This window comes from Lissotriton vulgaris, chromosome 1_1 (genome assembly GCF_964263255.1).
Source record: "Lissotriton vulgaris chromosome 1_1, aLisVul1.2, whole genome shotgun sequence".
Classification (NCBI taxonomy): domain Eukaryota; kingdom Metazoa; phylum Chordata; class Amphibia; order Caudata; family Salamandridae; genus Lissotriton; species Lissotriton vulgaris.
In genome coordinates this window covers 2,113,335,551-2,113,353,053 of record NC_141685.1, presented here as the reverse complement: position 1 = coordinate 2,113,353,053, position 17,503 = coordinate 2,113,335,551, and the positions used below count along the sequence as shown (strand labels likewise).

General features: G+C 43.3%; 1 protein-coding gene across 2 annotated transcripts in view; it reads right to left on the bottom strand.

Annotated features, from left to right (window-relative positions):
* Positions 1-17,503, bottom strand: part of TSPAN9 (tetraspanin 9) — a 998,831-nt gene that overhangs the window by 554,672 nt on the left and 426,656 nt on the right. For both annotated transcript variants that reach the window (XM_086921536.1, XM_086921545.1), the window contains one exon: positions 3,462-3,507. The gene's annotated coding sequence lies outside the window, so the exon portion shown is untranslated. The remainder of the gene's footprint in view (positions 1-3,461; positions 3,508-17,503) is intronic.

Below are 17,503 nucleotides of genomic sequence, written 5' to 3'. Positions count from 1 at the left end.
CACTCTCCATCTTTGTCTTCAGAATATTTCTGGAGGGAATAGATACAGTCTTTTCTCCACAGTAGACCCCTGGGGAATGTGCCTGCTTGATATTACATAAGCACCATACAGCCCCGGCATTCTGGGATCAGGGTAAGTCTTGCCCTATTTAGCATCGTCTCTGAACAGGGCAACTCTACCTCAAATTAACAGGCTGGAAATAGGCAGCTGCTCAGCTGCCAAGGACTAAACATATACAGCTACACCACCTTCCCGGAAAAAGGAATATCTCCAGTGACACAAACCTATGGTGCAACCCAAATGTAGAGCTCTAGGCTGCCTTTTTACTCCACGCTTGGACAAAGCCTGATGCTGTGTGGAAGCTCTGCTGGTATGAACGGACCCTACTGCGGACCTTTCTGGCATAGAAGCCCCTGCTAGCCAAGGAAGTGAAAAGACGCAGATATAGAGCGTCGAGAGGCCCCCTGTATATTCACTATAGACAGGTCAGGACTAGTTAAGAGCAATCTGTAGCCTTACGGCTAGAGCAGTCGACCTCGAAGCGGGGGAACCGAGGTTCGAATCTCAGCAACCACGATCAACATCCTGTGATTCTGGGAAAATCACTCATTCTCCCCTCGCCTAACAAAAATGGAATGTGTCCATCTGTAACGAAACTGGTGCTCATATAAGGCGCTCTGGTACATGATATCTTTGGGTCTATTTAGCACTGTATAAAACACTAATAAAAAACATAAAAAATCTAAAATTTCAGGTGAGCTGAGTAGCAAAAACACTCTCTCTTGGGTCAAATGATTGCTTTTTCTGTTCACATTTGAGGAACAAATGTACTAAAGCCATTGGAGCTCTCAGTCACATGGGTTCTGCAAGAAGGCCAAAGAGGTGTACTTTTACAGGCTATGCCTTGAAAGGCATAGAAGGAGTATGTGGCCGGTTGGTGTACTGACCAAATCCAGAAGCTCGAAGAGATCTTGTGAACCCTGTTTGCACTTTGGGTGCGCAAGCACGACTTCCCCCAAGGTTTAAACACCCTCTCTGCTCACTTCAGTGCCAACTCCTGAAGACCTATTGCCCTTGGACACAAAGACACTGACTCAGTGTCCCTAGCACTGTTGAGCGATGAAAAAGTACTTTCAAGGGACCAGCAAACTCTAACCCCAATCCACAAGACAAAGCAAGATTTGCAGCCCCATAAAATGTTCCCATGAATATTCAGACATTTCATTTTCCTGTCCGAGAATCTTGTTTTCTATTCGTACATGTTGCATCAACACACACACACACACACACACACACACATATACATATTGATTTATACTGTATCTGCTCTCAATCTTCACATCAGGTCTAGTCTAGACCCTGACTTCTCGACCAAGTTATACCAGAAAGACAATGAGGTTTGGAATGCATCACACCACCAAAGTTGGAAGACATCCATGGTAGCAGGAGTTAACAACCCTAGTTCAGAAAACAATGGCCTGTCTCCGAGCCCAGGAAATACAAATAGGTGTTAGCTGCTGACTACTAAGCAGGGATTACCTGCCTGGGAATAGACGGGAAAAGTTGGCAAATCAAAGGATAGCTTTAGCACTCCCCCATCTGACATGGAGAAGACAGGGAGGGGTTCTTTCTTCAACCCCATGACACTCCCAGGCAGTTGGGATCCGACACTGTAGGAGGAAAAACAAGTTTTGGCCATGTCAGGTAGGGGAGGGGCCAGGAATCTGAAGAGAGTCTGTCTGGTGGTAGCCGGGTCTTGCCATGGTGAAACAGGGGATCATGGGTAATTTTATAGTAAGGCAAATAATCAGTGCTGTGAACGGAGGTGGTGGGACTGCAAAATCAGTTAGGATTGGGTGAAAGATTTTCTCCAGTCACTTGCAAGCGCACAGGATAAATCTGGCCTTTCAACCAGCACCATCGCAGAACAGTTCTGGTTCATGGAAGACTCCAAATGAAGAAGAAGGCCCTGCTGGAATCAAAACCCTGACTGCTGACACTGCTGCAAGAAGAGGCCTCTCACCAGAACTCGAGGAACCCGGAATCCTGCTGGCACCCAGTAACTGCTATCCAACGGGCAAGTGATCGGCCTCACGTTTACCCACTTCAGGGGCACACAAAGCAGGACGACAAGATTCAAAGAGCCCAGCTGACTAAAGAGAGCTAGATCCTTAAGACAAACTGGATCGATAGAGAGAGCAGGTGCCCAGAAGCCTACCCCGAGGAGCTCGAGTTTGCAGGCATGACCAGAGCAAGCTTTCCCAGGACTTGAACCTGATTCAGAGTACAGCGGACAGGTTACTCCATCACAATGTGATAGATATTTCATCTGCCATAGGATATAATGTGTGTGTAATAAGGCAGACGGTATATCCGTCACAGAGTAACATATCTACTAAAAATTAAATGATGTCCTCAGTCTGCAGGTAAAACCTTTGACTGTGACAACCCGCTTGGTCTATTTGACCCGTGCTCACTCTGGACAGCCTGAAATTGTGCTTGCTTCGCTGCCCATCACAAACTGGTGTTTTTCCATTGTACTTTACTTTTTACAGAATCTTTTAGCCTTAAAACTTTATGATTAACCTATTTTAATGACCTTCTTGTCATTTTGGTCATTAAATGTCCATTTTGTTTATTTTTCTAAATTAGTTTTGAAATCTTATGCCGTGTTCTTTACTTTAAAACGGCTTGAATTTAGCAAACACTGCTCTGGGGATTCCCTGCTGCTTGTTTCATAGATACCAGGGGTTGAGGAGCAATACTCTCAGAAATGTGTTTTGATAAAACCGGAGTAAGTTTACTAACTTGGTAGGACTACCCAATTTAATAACCCCATTCTGACACCTATCCACTGTCATCAGTACTTTTGGTGTCCTCGTTTTTGGGCATTTCTCACAAGTCAACATATGCTTTTGTGTAACAGGGTCTTAGCACCAGCCGACTGACAACCATGACCGGCAGATGCTGCTACAAATGAGAATGCTCAAATAGTCTGAGATCTAGAAGTTTCCACTAGTCTTAGCTGGAGCAATCTTGTTTTTAAAAGAAGTTGAAATAATGAGAATAGTATATTATAGATATAAAAATAAATTATTCTTAGTTAAGTGTTCCTAATTGTATCAGCGTGATAACATTATTTATTTATTCCCTATATTCAACTTTCTACAAAGGCACATTTACTTTTTATAGATACAGGTATATGATACTTATATATATACCAACATTTCATCCATTTTTTTAAATGGAATTCGTGAATCCCAGGTTCTTCCAGGCAAACATTTTATAGATTGAAAAATTGATGGCAAAGGTTATAGCATAGTTCATCCCAACTGAGATAGCATAGTTCATCCCAACTGAGAATACTGTCTTCAATTGAAATGTATTAAATGTAATAAAACGTATATATAGTGAACAGTGCATAACATTCCATTTTACATGAGATAAAAATCTGCACTTACATTCTGGGATGTCCAATGAAAAATCCTTGAGATCCTCACTAGAATACTGAAAAAGTGAAAGAAAAGTTAATGACACACAAAAAATAAAAAACATCTATTTTATAACATCATCATAATAATGTTCATCCATGTGTTGCACTACTGGAAGATAGTCGTGAATGGCCCTTTGAAAAGCCTGGCTTCTTTGCAGAGGTTTTATTATACCTGAACTGGTAAAGAGTAAAACTCTTTTTGAGGTTACTTTTAGTTTTGTTTGTATATATATTTTTATTGGTATTTTTATAATTACGATACCAATACTTACATACTCAGGAAAAACACAGTATTTTAATAAAGACACATCCCTGTCAGCCCCTCCTTGCCCTCCAACATAGTCAGAAGGCAGTGTGGCAATACTGTACAGTGTAGGGGTTCGGGTTTAACCAGTACATGCAAAAAGGAAGGAGTCATCTTTCAGTCCAAATTTTCACCATGCCATCTCTACAACTGCATCAATCCTCGCGTCTAAGGGGGCAATCAGTCCGGATTGAGCCAGCAGATCCGAAAGCATCACTGCCCCAAGCCTATAGGTCATCCGTCAACTTATTGTCCCTACGTGTGCTGCGCATATGGCACTCTTCTGCATTTGCCCACTCAGGTTCTCAATTTATTTCTCAGACGTTTTCTCTTATTGACAGCTGTAGAGCTTCTTATAAAGTGAATTCTTAATATATTGCCTATCACATGGGTGAAAGGTGGATCAAATTGTCACTTTGACAAACACCTTTAATCTTTGGTCTACAAATCTCAGACTACTCTTCCACTTGCAAATCCTTCCCTGCCCAATTCTGGTCATTAAAAGGGGAAGGGTGCACTTATAAAACTCATGTCCTTTGAAGTTCCAAATGTACATATCTCTACAAACGATAACTTGAGATATTCAACAAAAGGGATGAGCACCCCCATGAAGCCTTCACTTAGACGGTTGAAAATGTATTGGGTCAGACAAATAGAAGGAATTTTATTGCAGTGGCAGGGACATTGTTGAGTTTGGAGTCCTCAGTACCATAGCATACAGGGCAAGCATTGGCAAAGCCAACATGTCTGGCCTGGGCTCTACTTAAAAGGGCAGGATGAGCAAACCAAGACCCCCAGACCTTAGTGGTAGGTCCTTCAAGGCCCCCCTCACAGTTCAAAAAAATGTAAATAAAAGGATCATGTTGCAGGATCAGAGTACTCCAACAGGTGCAGGCGGCCTGAAATTGCAAATTATGGTTCATCGTTTCCATACTGAGACTGCGGACGATGAAAAGGAACTCAGCACAAGTCTACAGGTTTTACAGTCCACAGTCCTGCTACGTGTGTTAGCAGAGTATGGTTTCTATGTTTGATGTTTTAAGTCGGCAGCCTCGATCACGAGACCTGGGACAATAAAACTTGTAGACCCATGATGGGTACCGAGGCCACAGACTACGGGAACCATTTTAGATATTTGGTGTCCACAAACTAGAAAAGTAGTCTGTGGACTCAAACTGTTTACCAATAAGTAACAACACTTACTAGCACAACATAATTAAATAACAACAACTGCTCAAGTTAATAAATAATACTACGTTTATATTCATATTTCATAATATTACTGGTAATGTGATTCATACAGTTCTCTGTAAAGTTTACAACATTTATAATTGCAGCTGTCACATCATGGCGGAGGTCTTGTGCATTGCAGCCAACTAGCTAAATAACAATGCAATTAAGAAAGATAGAACTTAAGAGGGCCGGGCCAAGCTAAGAAAGAGAGTTCTGGTTCAAAGGCAGCACATGTCAGTGGAGGTTTGCTTCTAGAACAAGTGGTCTTGGAATAATGCTTGTAGAGAAGATGCTCACGAGGTTCATCAGTGGAAACATGGCAACTACTTTAAGCTTCCTTTCAGTAGACATTGTGGGAGAAAAATTAGAAACAGAATTCAGAAAACGCATCTAGCAGACACATCAGAGATTTTGTAGTTTAAGTGCAAAGAATGGCATAAAAACTATTTACAACTCATGGTGGTAAGACATGCATGGAAATGGACTGACTAGTGGATGTTAGGTACTTCCATTCTTTATGGACCAATTCATTTTTCTTATGACTTTGTCCCAATAAATCTCCTATGAATACAACCCGGTGGACTGCTGAAGAAAATTACATTGTGAAATAAACAAGGTGATACAGTGACCCTTTGGTCAATGTAGCACTCACTACATCTCTACCAATGATAGTGAGTGACTGGTATTCTTTAAATAATCTGTACCAGGGAACTTTTGGATGTTCAGATCTCTGAGAATTGTTAATGACTGCACAATAATGTGGAGGTATAAATGACGAGAGATATGTCCCTGCTGACACATTAAAACACTATAGTATAACTTAGCAACAGTGCACTTCCACTCTCTGTACCCAGCTACCCATCCAATCACTCACTGACTGTACGTTTGCCTCTGAACTTTCACCTTGATCTGCACACGTAGTTATGATGGCACACTTACTATCTGCTATTCCATGCACTGACCCATCCAATCACTCACTGACTGTACGTTTGCCTCTGAACTTTCACCTTGATCTGCACACGTAGTTATGATGGCACACTTACTATCTGCTACTCCATGCACTGAAGAACTGCGAGAAAGTGGATAATTAGTTTAAGTGGAAGGCAGTCCTCTTCAAATAATAGTAGGACTATTCCTTACTAGGCCCAGTTAGGTTGCAGTATTTTAGACCGGATCTCAACACTTGGTATTTGTAGCACGGAGAAGACAGGCTTAACATAGGAGAAATGTGCAAAGCAATTATCAGCACCAAAACAGTTAAAAAGTAAAAAACAACACCATAAAAATCCCATTCCAACTTATACAAAGCCTTGAGGACATTTTAATGAAAAAGTAGACACCAAAACAATAAAAATCTAATGCAGGGAACTGAAGATATGATTTTTCAAAGGTTTAGGTGTGTCTAGAGCCAAATAGCACAAAGCGCCAACTGCAGGTATCTGGTAGCACTAGACCGGGTCAAAGTGAAAAGTTAAGTCCAAGCGCGGATTGGACCCAGGCACCAGAAAGTTGATTAGGACCGCAGTTCAAAAACGGTGGCTGCGGCTCAGCAGCAGTCCAGTGGAAGCCTCTAATTCTTTAGCGAAAATGCTAAGAAAAAAGTTTCTAAGTGTCCAGTCTTGTGATTTAGAAGGATTAGAGTACACTCTCCTCACCAGATAAGAGTCCAGGACATTTTGGGTATCCAAATGGGGGTTAGGACTCAGTCTAGCAGAAGCCAGCAGTAGGGAACCAAGGCAAATCAAGTTGGAACTGATGAGCTGGGTGCAGTAGAGATGTGGGCTTCCTGCAGACTGTGTGGTCCTGGAGCTTAACAGGAGGCTAGCCGACCCACTCTTGGAGTCCCCACTTCCATCCTGTGTACAGGTGGGAAGCTGCTCCAGCCCTTGGGGTTTCTATCTACAGGTTCAATACAAGTGCAGTCCTTCTTCTGTCTTCCAAAGGGCCAAAGGTGTTTAGAGGAGGGTACTCAGGGTGCCACTTTAATGCTCAGTGTCTGTGGGTGGGGAAAACTCATGGGCACTCCCTAATCAATGGAGAAAAAGTTCCCAGTGTACCCATACACACCTTTACTGCATTTCGTGCGTGTTTTACTATAAAGTATTTCACAGTGCTCCTCTCTACCTAAAACCAATATGACAGAACCTTTCTTCCCTTGTGGAGAGCTTTGGGTACATCCCTTAGGGGGTGTCTTATGAAAATTACAAGCTCTCCATATAAACCAGTTCTGGAACAGGTTTCCTCCTACTGGGATTTGACAATGGCCGAGCCCCCCTAGGTTCAAGTTCCATCTGTCTGAAACAGGGGAAGCCCTTAGGAAACTTGTGCATTTGGTGGGCTCATCCCCCAGGCCAACCTGTCAGGAGGAGATCACACCTCCTCCCAGTCAATGCCATTTTGTTCCCTTTACTATGAGCCATTCACACCTCCTTGCAGGGGGCCAGCAGGCTACCAGTTGACTGTTGGGTATTGACTCTGAAAAGGCTATTGGAGGCTTTAGGCAGGAGAAATTCAACTTTCTAAAACTAGCATTTCCAAAATGATAATTTAAAATCCATTTTGACCATGAGATTAGATGTTACATTACTACTAGTTGAAGTCCTTGAGCAATTGTGAGTGCACTTTACGAATACACAATACATAACATAACTTGGTTCTAGCTATTCCCAAAATGAAGTTATGCATTATAGGTTGTTATGATGTAACCCATGACTTCCCACTCTGATTAAAGAACTTTAGGGATTTGTGACCCTTCAAAGCTTGCCAAATTGGTTAAAAATCACAATTGGTACATTTAACTTACCTATATGTCTCCAGTAAATTGTACCCAGTGTACCCAGGTCCTGTCCATTAAATGTCACAAGTGGTTTGCAGGACTCATCGTATCATCACTAAAGTGGCAAAGCAAAGCATGTCCTAAGGCCTACACATGCAGCCTGAGTGTGCAGGTTTAAAACTGCAAATTCGACCTGACAAAATAAACCTTTTGCCAGGCCTAAACCTTTCTGCTAATTACTTATAAGTCACCCCAAGGTAGGCCCTAAATACCCAAAGGGCAGGGTGCATGGTATTTAAGTAGGCCATATAAAATGTAAATACACATGTCCTACACTTTAAATAAAATGCTTATGGTTCCCTGAACGATGGCACCCAGAGCTAGATAACAGCCCTTTGCTTATAACCTCAGCAAAATTATTGGAGACATTTTTGATAACCTATCCTTTGTTCAACAGATCAACAAAGTCTCCTTGTCCCGTTGGTGTTACCACCAAATGCTCAGAAAAATCTTAATATGACTTCCCATTAACTGCTGAAAAATGGTTACCGAGGCTTTCATATTAACTAGACTTTATTACTGTAACTTGCTAAATTCGTGCTTTAACAGCTTAAAATCAATATAAACTCTGCTGCAAATGGACATACTGTTTACCTCGCCCCCGCTTCCTCTTCTGCACTGATTAACTGCAACCATTTTGAACCATTTTCAAGGTTTTGTGCATGTGCTACAAAGCCTACTATGTTAAAGCACCTCTACTCCTTCAGCAGAAAGCTCATTTCTCTTCTCCGGTTAGAGAACTTTATTTGTCTTCAGTACATTTAACAATGATCCCTAAGAACCACAGGCTGAGATCTAGAGGCTGCCCTTTCTCCTTTTAGGCTGAGAAGCATTGTAAATCTCTCCAGCTCTATCTTCAATGTCAGTTCAGTCTCTTCACATTTTTACAAAGAAAATTAAAGCATGGCTTTTCAATTGCAGGTCCCGCAGTTGATTTCTTTCTTTACCACCAAAACCAGTGGCAGGATACCACTTACGGTGCAGCTGACCCCAGCAAAAAGTGGTCCCTAAGAAACTCCAAAACCTTACCTTGCTCAGAAGAAGCAGCAGTAATGTTTTTGGGCAAACACCAAGTTTCTAAGTGTCTCAACTAATGGTAATATAGCTTGATGGTAACTAGACATATGGACTGTTGAACAGACAGTCACCTCCTCCAAACAATCCACACTCTGAAGGCCTGGCTTTTAACGCTTCAAAACTCTATGCATCAGTTTTCGAGAGATAGATATGACAAGAGAGGGGACTGCAATGGGGGTGAAGTTATAGAAAAAAAACATGAAGGGAGAACAGAAAGCGACTGCACTTGATTGATACCAGGTCTTTCAAGGCCAGCATGGGACCACCAGAAGAGCTTCTGCATTGGTCCTCCTTGATATTCCTGAGGCCCAAGAGCAGAAATGAAGGGAAAGTATTAAGTAGACCTCTGGGCTGTGGAACTGACAGGGCGTGAACCACCCAGACTGCCTGTAAAAGAAGAGAGCAGTGATGAGGTAAAAGGACGTCATGGGAAGAGGCAAGTAGGTCCAGTCAGGGATGACCAACCCTCCCCGTTACCGCTTGCAATAAAGTGGGACACACGCATGGGAAGGCTGATGATGGGAAAAATCTGTTCAGTTGATCCACAGACCCATTCTCTTTCCCCTTTCCACTGGAGGGACTCACTCCAAATGGAAGAAGCAATCACTTCCTCCCTCACAAATGACCCTCAGTACACAGCTTGTTTAACCCCTTCGGTGCTCATGACGAGCTCAGCTCGTCATGACCACACCCATTTCTATTAGGGCCCAGCACAGGAGAGGAATCTCCAAGCAGCCAAGGTGTTAAAGATGCTGTTGATGATCAGCAGAGGAAGAGTCAAGGAAATGCTCTTAGACAAGTGAACAGGGACTATTATAACAGGAAGTCATTAGCTTATGCTCCACCACAGATTGTTTTACCAGCTTCTCTAGATAATATCCAAACAGCTCAGTTCCTTTAAAAGGAACATGAGACAAGAGGTATTTTTGTGAGGCATCTTCCTTCCAAGACCTCAACCAGATATGACTTCAGCTGCCATAGATGGTCGAGATACCCCAAAGAAGTGCATAAACAGCTGCTCAAGGTGTTAGAAAGAGCCTTAACTTGCTGCTCGATTTAGGATATGATACAGACAAACAATGGTCCGATCAGAAAAAGCAACAAGAGGCACATGAGAACTGAATATATGCTTGCTTGTAAATCAAAAGATCTCCTACCACTATAAGGAAAAGAAGAACAATCTCGTAGATTCAATTCACAGTTACGAGGTTAGGGCATCTGATTAGATTTCAAAAACAGAAGATTAAGACACACGCATGACTGCAATTCTGAAAGTTTAGTTAAATCACGTATAAGTCAGTCTCAAATAACATTCTTATTTACACATTGTATTTAAAACTTTTAGCTCCACAAATGGATACATTGATAAAGATGAGTGCTCATAGAAGGTGCTTGTGAGAATAAGGAGTAGAAAAGGGAAAAGAAAAAAGGTTGAACACATGCACTTAATGGCAGCTTAATTCCTTTCGATAGCAGCAATAGAAGATATATCTTCAGAATGTATTGGGCCTGGAGATGCCAAACCAAAACATTTGGAGAGAGTTACCTGCCACTCTTATTGAAAATGTATCAATGGATGCCAATGATTGAGGAAGGGAAGGAACACAGATATTTCCATCTCCTTCCATGAACTGCCAAGCACCTTCCAAACTGAATTATGAAGGAGCAGAAAATCAAATTGTTCACACTGATAAGTGCAGCAATAACCTGGTTGATCACAGCCTGGATCATATCTTGAGAAAGGTCAGATGAATCCTCAACATATGGCTGAGAGTTCACATCCTCCAGCTCGTCAAGTGAGGGTTCATGTAAACAAATGCTTCTGCCTTCATTTCTTCAGGCAAAGAAGTCAGCTCAAAGAGCTGAAACATAAATGCCAATAGCAAGAGGAAAGCACATGCTGCTTTGCCTTATTACTAAATAATGATTCCATGCTGGCACAGCCTTCTCTAGTGACTGCTGGCACATTTGAATAAGGCATAGGCAGTGATACATCTGAGAAGAAGAATGGGCAGCTTCATTCAGTCTGGTTACCTCTTGATCTGCTTGGCAGGCAAGAGAAGCACAATTGATAGGCGCGTTCCATTGGCACGATCATGAAACCTTCCCCGTAGCCTCTATACAGGTCCAGATTCAACATAACAGGCATCGGCATTGGCAGAGATGCATGAATATAGATGATATGTATGCTAAGTCACACCTTTCCTGACACAGTAGAGAAAATTGCATAACACGGTCCCTGCGCTGGCACGCGTAACGCCACAGGGACCGCAGTTCACAAAGAAACGATAAATACAAGAACCTGCCTTAGCCGGAAGGACAGAAAAGGAAAACATGACTGCTTAATTCAAGACAAGAACCCCAGGATACCTTGGGTGAGTTTCCATTTTGAGACCTATGCGGGGCAAAGGTCAGCTTGAATTGGGCCTAGTACTCCTTGTAGAAGTAACAAGCATTGGTATAAAACTATATGTCTCCCTTTTGAGCCCTATTGCCTCAGCAAATGCCCTTTGTTTGTGTCGTACATGTATTAACAAAAGTAGGGAAAAAAAATAAAAAGGCTCAATGACATGGGTGCATGATTTATGATTTTGTACATGGCATGCGTGATCAGGGTCAGACTGGAATATAAAATAGGTTTGGGCATCAATATAACAGTGCCCCCAGTCCCCCCACCCCCCATCATTCGGTAATCGTTTTGCTAAAAAAAGAGGCCCGCCTATGCAAACCAGGGCAATTTAGAACTTATAAAGTCATGCTGTGTAAGTGTTTCGCAAGGTATGATAGACTATGCATGTATACTTCCTGCATCGGAAGTTTGTGGTAATGGAAATCAACAGTAAAAGCTGGCCCACCAGACCATAGATCAGACCCACAAACAGCCAAAAAACCAGACCACGCACTGACCTTTCAGACCAACCATTCAAGCACTGCCAGATTGCCCGATAGGCTAATCCGACCTCGTGGTTGGTGATGTAGGCACGAATATGACTCGTTATGAAAGCTCACATGCGTCACCATGACTGCATGCTTCCAAAATCATGCAGGCGCCTTTTTATATTTACTGATCTGTACTAGATCGGCAAATACATTTAAATAAAGTAGGGCAAAACACTTTAACCATTTTTTTTATTATGTAAAAATAGGATTGCATGGTGGGTGGCAACAGAGGAGCAGGTGAGATGCAACGGCGAGAGGGTGAAGGGAGAGAAAAAGCAGCTCAAAGGAGTGAGCATGAAGAATAGGCAGAAGCACATAAGAGAGTGAGAGCAATACACAGAGCAGAGGGGGGTACACAAATCCTTGGGCGAGAGAGCAGCACGGAGCATGGCTGAAAAGAAGCACAGGGATGAGAAAGAGCACTACAAAGGAGGCAAAAAGTACATGCACTCTCATGGATGCTGAAGCAAAAAAGAAAAAAGTATTTCCCTTTGGAAAGACATAAGCAAAGAGACTTTGCTCCAGGGGAGGGACAACCACATGATGGAAAATGCAAGCTATCGAATAGCATACAAGCAATTGAGAGAGACAAATAATCCAACCAATGGTCAGCAACGGGTGTGTTTTTTGCCCTCTATAAGTTCTTGGTACACTGATAGCTCTGACCTAAAAACCGGAGGGGGGTAAAATTATATGAACATTTGTTGTAGATTACAGGTTATAACCAATGATGTTAGAACTGATACGAGAAAAACGGCGGACAGGGACCAGATTTGCATGTTACCTGTAGGCCAAAGGGTCCATTGCAGTGGGTTAATATACTTTCAACCGAGAACTGTGTATAACCCATACAACACAATCTAAACAAGCACTGGCGTTGCCAATAGGTCTCGCTGTAGGAAATTTGGAGCTATTGGTTTTGTAAATGACATTTTATATTTATGTTTTGTGATTTACAATGCCAATACTTTTAACTTTAGCAAATGTGACACTTTTAGCATTTGTAATGCCACATGTTTTGTATTGACGTGACTTAGATGTATTGATATTACAAATAACAATGGCTTTTAATTTTTTTAATTATTGAAGGGTGTTTGTTTTATTGCCCATCCTGCTATGATGTTTGTTTCATTGCCCACCCTGCTCCCTAATAAACAGCCTTTTTACACCCTTCTAGAAGGGGAGAAAGTAAACTGAGATGGGCGGGAGAGAGAGATAGGGAAGGAGTGCAAGAGAGAAGTATAATGAAGTGCGAGGGTGATGAGGAAATGTGATGAGTGCAAAAAAGTATGAGCGAGACACGAAGATATAAAAGACGAGAGGGTGTGTTAGTGAGAGATAAAAACGGGAGGAAGGGAGTCTGGAGACAGATGCGGGCAGCATGGAAGACGGGGGATGCAGCGAAGCAGAGAGGATAGAGAGCAAGGCAGAGAGGAAGGCACAGTGATGGAGAATCGGAGAGCATGGAAGTGAGGAGTGTGGGCGGAGAGAAGGGGAGAGAAGTAGAGAGAGAGATAGAGAAAGCAAAGGAGACAGAGAGAGAGGGAGAGCGAGAGAAGGAGAGAGGGAGAGAGAAGGAAAAAAGTGGAGCGAGGGAGAGAGGAGAGAAGGGGGAAAAGGATGGATGGAAGAAAGAGAGAGACAGAAGGAGAGAAGAGAAAAGAAGAGGATGAGAGAGAAGTGTAGAGAGGGAGACAGGAGAGAAGGGGATAGAGGGAAGGGGAGAGAGGGAAGGAGAGAGAGAGAAAGAGAGAGAGAGAGAGAATAGGAGAGCGGAGAGAGGGAGAGGAAGATAAGGAGAGCAGTGAAGAGAAGGATACACCCTGAGTTAGAAGGAGAGGGGAGAGGTGCTACAGAAAGAAGTCTTCCAAGTTCTGTTCATATTAGAGGTCCTGCTGGGACATGCCAAGAACATAGAAGTAGGACTATTATTTTGTAGCGACGGTGGGACACCGTGAATTGACTTGACAGGACTCACCAACATATAAAACACATGGCAATGTGTCACTAGGAGGAAATGAAATGCAGCTTTGACACATTATCATTTGTGTTACTGAAACTGCTTTCTGGTCCGGATTCCATACCAATCCCGCACCGCTACATAAGGATATGTATCACCTTTTGTGTGTTTCACTTTCACCAAAAATGCCAAATATTTTCCAGGGCAGTCGTTGACTATTCGGGGCTCTCCTGGTAAACCCGGGACGTTTGCAGCGCTATATAATACCTGTTCATTCATTGTCCAGGCTCTTACCACCAATTAATATCGGTGTCACTTGTTCCCACAACTAACATCTCGTCACAAACCTTACGCATTCTTTGGTTTGTATTTTGGTGTGAGACGAGCCGCCGGGGTATAAGCTATATGCTGTGATCATTTTTGGGGGCCAACAAAGGGCAGTATTGTTTAATTAAATGTCAATGCGAAATGTCGAAACAGGTTCAGATTATCAAGATTGAGAACAGTGGTACAGATTGTTTTTAGGTTTTGGGGCCACGAGTTTTGAGGGGCTAGCGCTGTACCTGCCGTTTAAGATCCTATTGTAGGCGTTACGTACATTCCACTCAGCATTTGGCCTTATAATCTTTATGGCATTGCAGCCCGGGGTACCGAGAAAAGGTAAACAGTCACACCTACCCCACAGCCGCGCTTTCCTCTGCGGTGTCAGTGACAAAGGCACAGCAGGGGGAGACACATATGCAAGAGGAGATGCAGGGGGTGCCCAGTCCCGCGAGCCCCCACCTCTATCCCCTCTCAGAGAAAGCTTTGTAAGCACAAAGTACTGTGTGATATGCAGAGCCCCCCAGGGCGCAAACAAAGAGGCAGAAGGGGGCCATTTGAAGCGATAAAGGGATAAATATTCAAGGAGAGGCAGGATGAAGCGGAGGGAAAAGTTTGAACTGTTAAGAGGATTAAAAGCGTCCTCCTCTCTCTCATTCGAGCCCCACCTCCCCTCCAGAGAAAACAAACCTTCAAAAGAGCTCTGAGCCTGCTCGGCGGGCCTCTTAAAATGGGCGGGAGTCCTGGCCAGATAAAGGAAAGCACACACAGATGAGATATTAGGGGGGGGGCAAGAGAGGGAGGGCTGGGTGCTGGGAGGAGACGCGCGTGGGTCAGAAGCTGAGGAAGAAACAGGAGAGGGAGGGTGAACAAATGGCTCAGATATATTACAGAAAAGCTTGAGATGGTGAGAAAAGAGGCAGACCAGTAAGTGTGTGAGAGCCCGGGCTCACGTATGCCAGAAATCAGGGGGAAAAAGGGGTCACTCCAAGCAGGGGCAAGGATGGGAAATTTGTAAAAAAAAATAATAATAAAAAAAAAAACGGGAGATGGTGCTAAGGAGCACACGTATGACAGTTACTAAAAAAAATGGAATAGGCTGAGAATCAAATAGTTCTGAACTCAGAAAGAAGATAGAAAATGGGAAGGGGGGAGAACAAGATACGAGAGAAAATGTTGAGAAAAGAGAGGGGACCAACAGATACAGAAAGAAAGTTACAGTGATTTGAACCTTTTTCTAGCGCACACCACACTTCAGTTCACTCGTGGCGCTTTATTTGCAGACTTTATTATCTTAATCGAGGGTCCAATTTTTAACGACCGCAAAATGATAAAAGATGTAATCTATCGTTTTACAAGGGCAGGCACTTAGTCCATTGAGCTACCTCAAACGAAAATGTTTTGCAAGCGTGGAAGGTTATTATTTTTTTTTATTATACCAGCGTGCCACAAAATAACAAGTTAAACAAAACACAAACTGACAACTAAACATGGTAGTCAAATGTGTGCAATAAAAAATAGCAATTTTAAAAATGAACCTTGGCTTATTGCTATAAAAGACCATAGTTTGGGTTACATGCAGGCAGGTGCACTTAGAACGGATATAGAACATTTTCGGTTTTAATGCAATCACAAACAAGTTGTGAATGAAAGAAGGGACAGAGAGGAGGAAAGGTGGGAGGGAACACGGCCTGGGGGAAGCTGGCTGGGGAGGGGGAGGAGAAATCCAAGTAAGGCTGTGTGCGGGGAGAGAGAGGGGAGGTGCTGGAGCTGGGGAACAGATGGCCGTGAAAGTTTATGGCCCAAAAGCGCGTGCCTGTGGCCACGTGAACTGGAAGAAAACCGCACCAAAAAACCCTTGGTTTGACGAGTATTTTGAGCACTTGAAATTCTCTCCATTTTCCATTCCGAAGGCGAGACCTAAAAACCCAGTGCGAAAGCTCAGCGTGTAGGCTATAGTTTCACTATACAGTCATGGAGTAAAGGGTCGAAACTTACAAAACAATCCGGCGCACTTCTAACTGTACCATTGCGACACACATGACCACTCACACTCCAAGACCTGCTTAAGGGGCTCAAATAAAAACATCTCTGTCTCGTACACAGAGCCTGAGGCTATACACGCCTCTCTAAGGCTCAAAAATGAGAATGTCTCTATCCTCGGTTTTTGTTTTCCTTTTCTGTTGTTATGTTTTTTAGTCTCCTTTCTGGGTCTGGAGCACAAAGCGCCGGGACACTCCTTTGGAGTAGCCGTTGCGCTATAGAAAACCCATTAATAACATAACAAAAAAATGCCTTGAGCCTGTACACAGGGTTTGTCGCATGTTACTTCAAACTCAAGACATACATTGCATAGTACTTTTCACTTAGTTAGCTTGGCTTCTGCTTTTAGTCCTGTTTCACCACACCCTTCCTTGAAAGTGGATGCCATGCTTGATAAATAATTATGCAATAAAATGAAAAATTCGTAATGTTCACTGAACTGATCAGGCTCTGCTTTCCATATCCCCACCTTCACATGAGCCAAAGAGGTGCTGATGCAGGTACGTGTGGGGAGTCAAAGGTCATCCGCCTTTGCTGTGGCTACCTCGGCCTTCACAGGTGCAGTGGCTAACATGAGCATCAGCAGCAGGTTATTTTATTTTACATCTTCGGAAACAGGGGCATTACAACAGGCTGATGAGCTGTGGCAGCTGGTGGTCTCCCAGAACCTTTAAATACATGATCTTGCTCGAAGCCTTCAAAGCAACAAGAACTCAGCCCCAAAGCGCCACATCAAGGACTTTGCTACTCTGGGCAATTTAAGACTGAAACTTTAAATTCATTAACTGGGACACACCATCCCAGGAGTGAAGGCCTGGGCGACGGCGTGTGCTTAGCAGAATCCTCAAGTGCAAGCAGGAAACATGCCCAGCTGCACCGCAGTGTTTTGCTTTTTTTAAAGTACACTAGAGCCCATCCACATACAGCCTTAATCTTGGATATTAGTCGTTTAGCGCCTGAACTCCAATACTGCTGAGACAGCCATACTAAAAGGCAGCACCCTCATGGAGATGCCTTCATACTAAAGTGTTACAGCAAACAAATGATGGCCGGATTGCTGAGAATGCAAACATTCTCCCCCAAAAATTTGGACCCAGCCATATGCAAATCAGTCTTGACCCTGTGTCTCATGGGAACAGTCCAGACCCAGCTGCCAGGCCAGATCCTCCCTGGACCGGAAACAAGCATCCTGAGACCGGTTTCAGGGTATGTCACTTCAGCCAGGCTAGCTTGAATCCAGTGGCACAGTGAGCAAGGGACCCACGTCTGGGCATACCCATCCCACTCAGGGTGAAA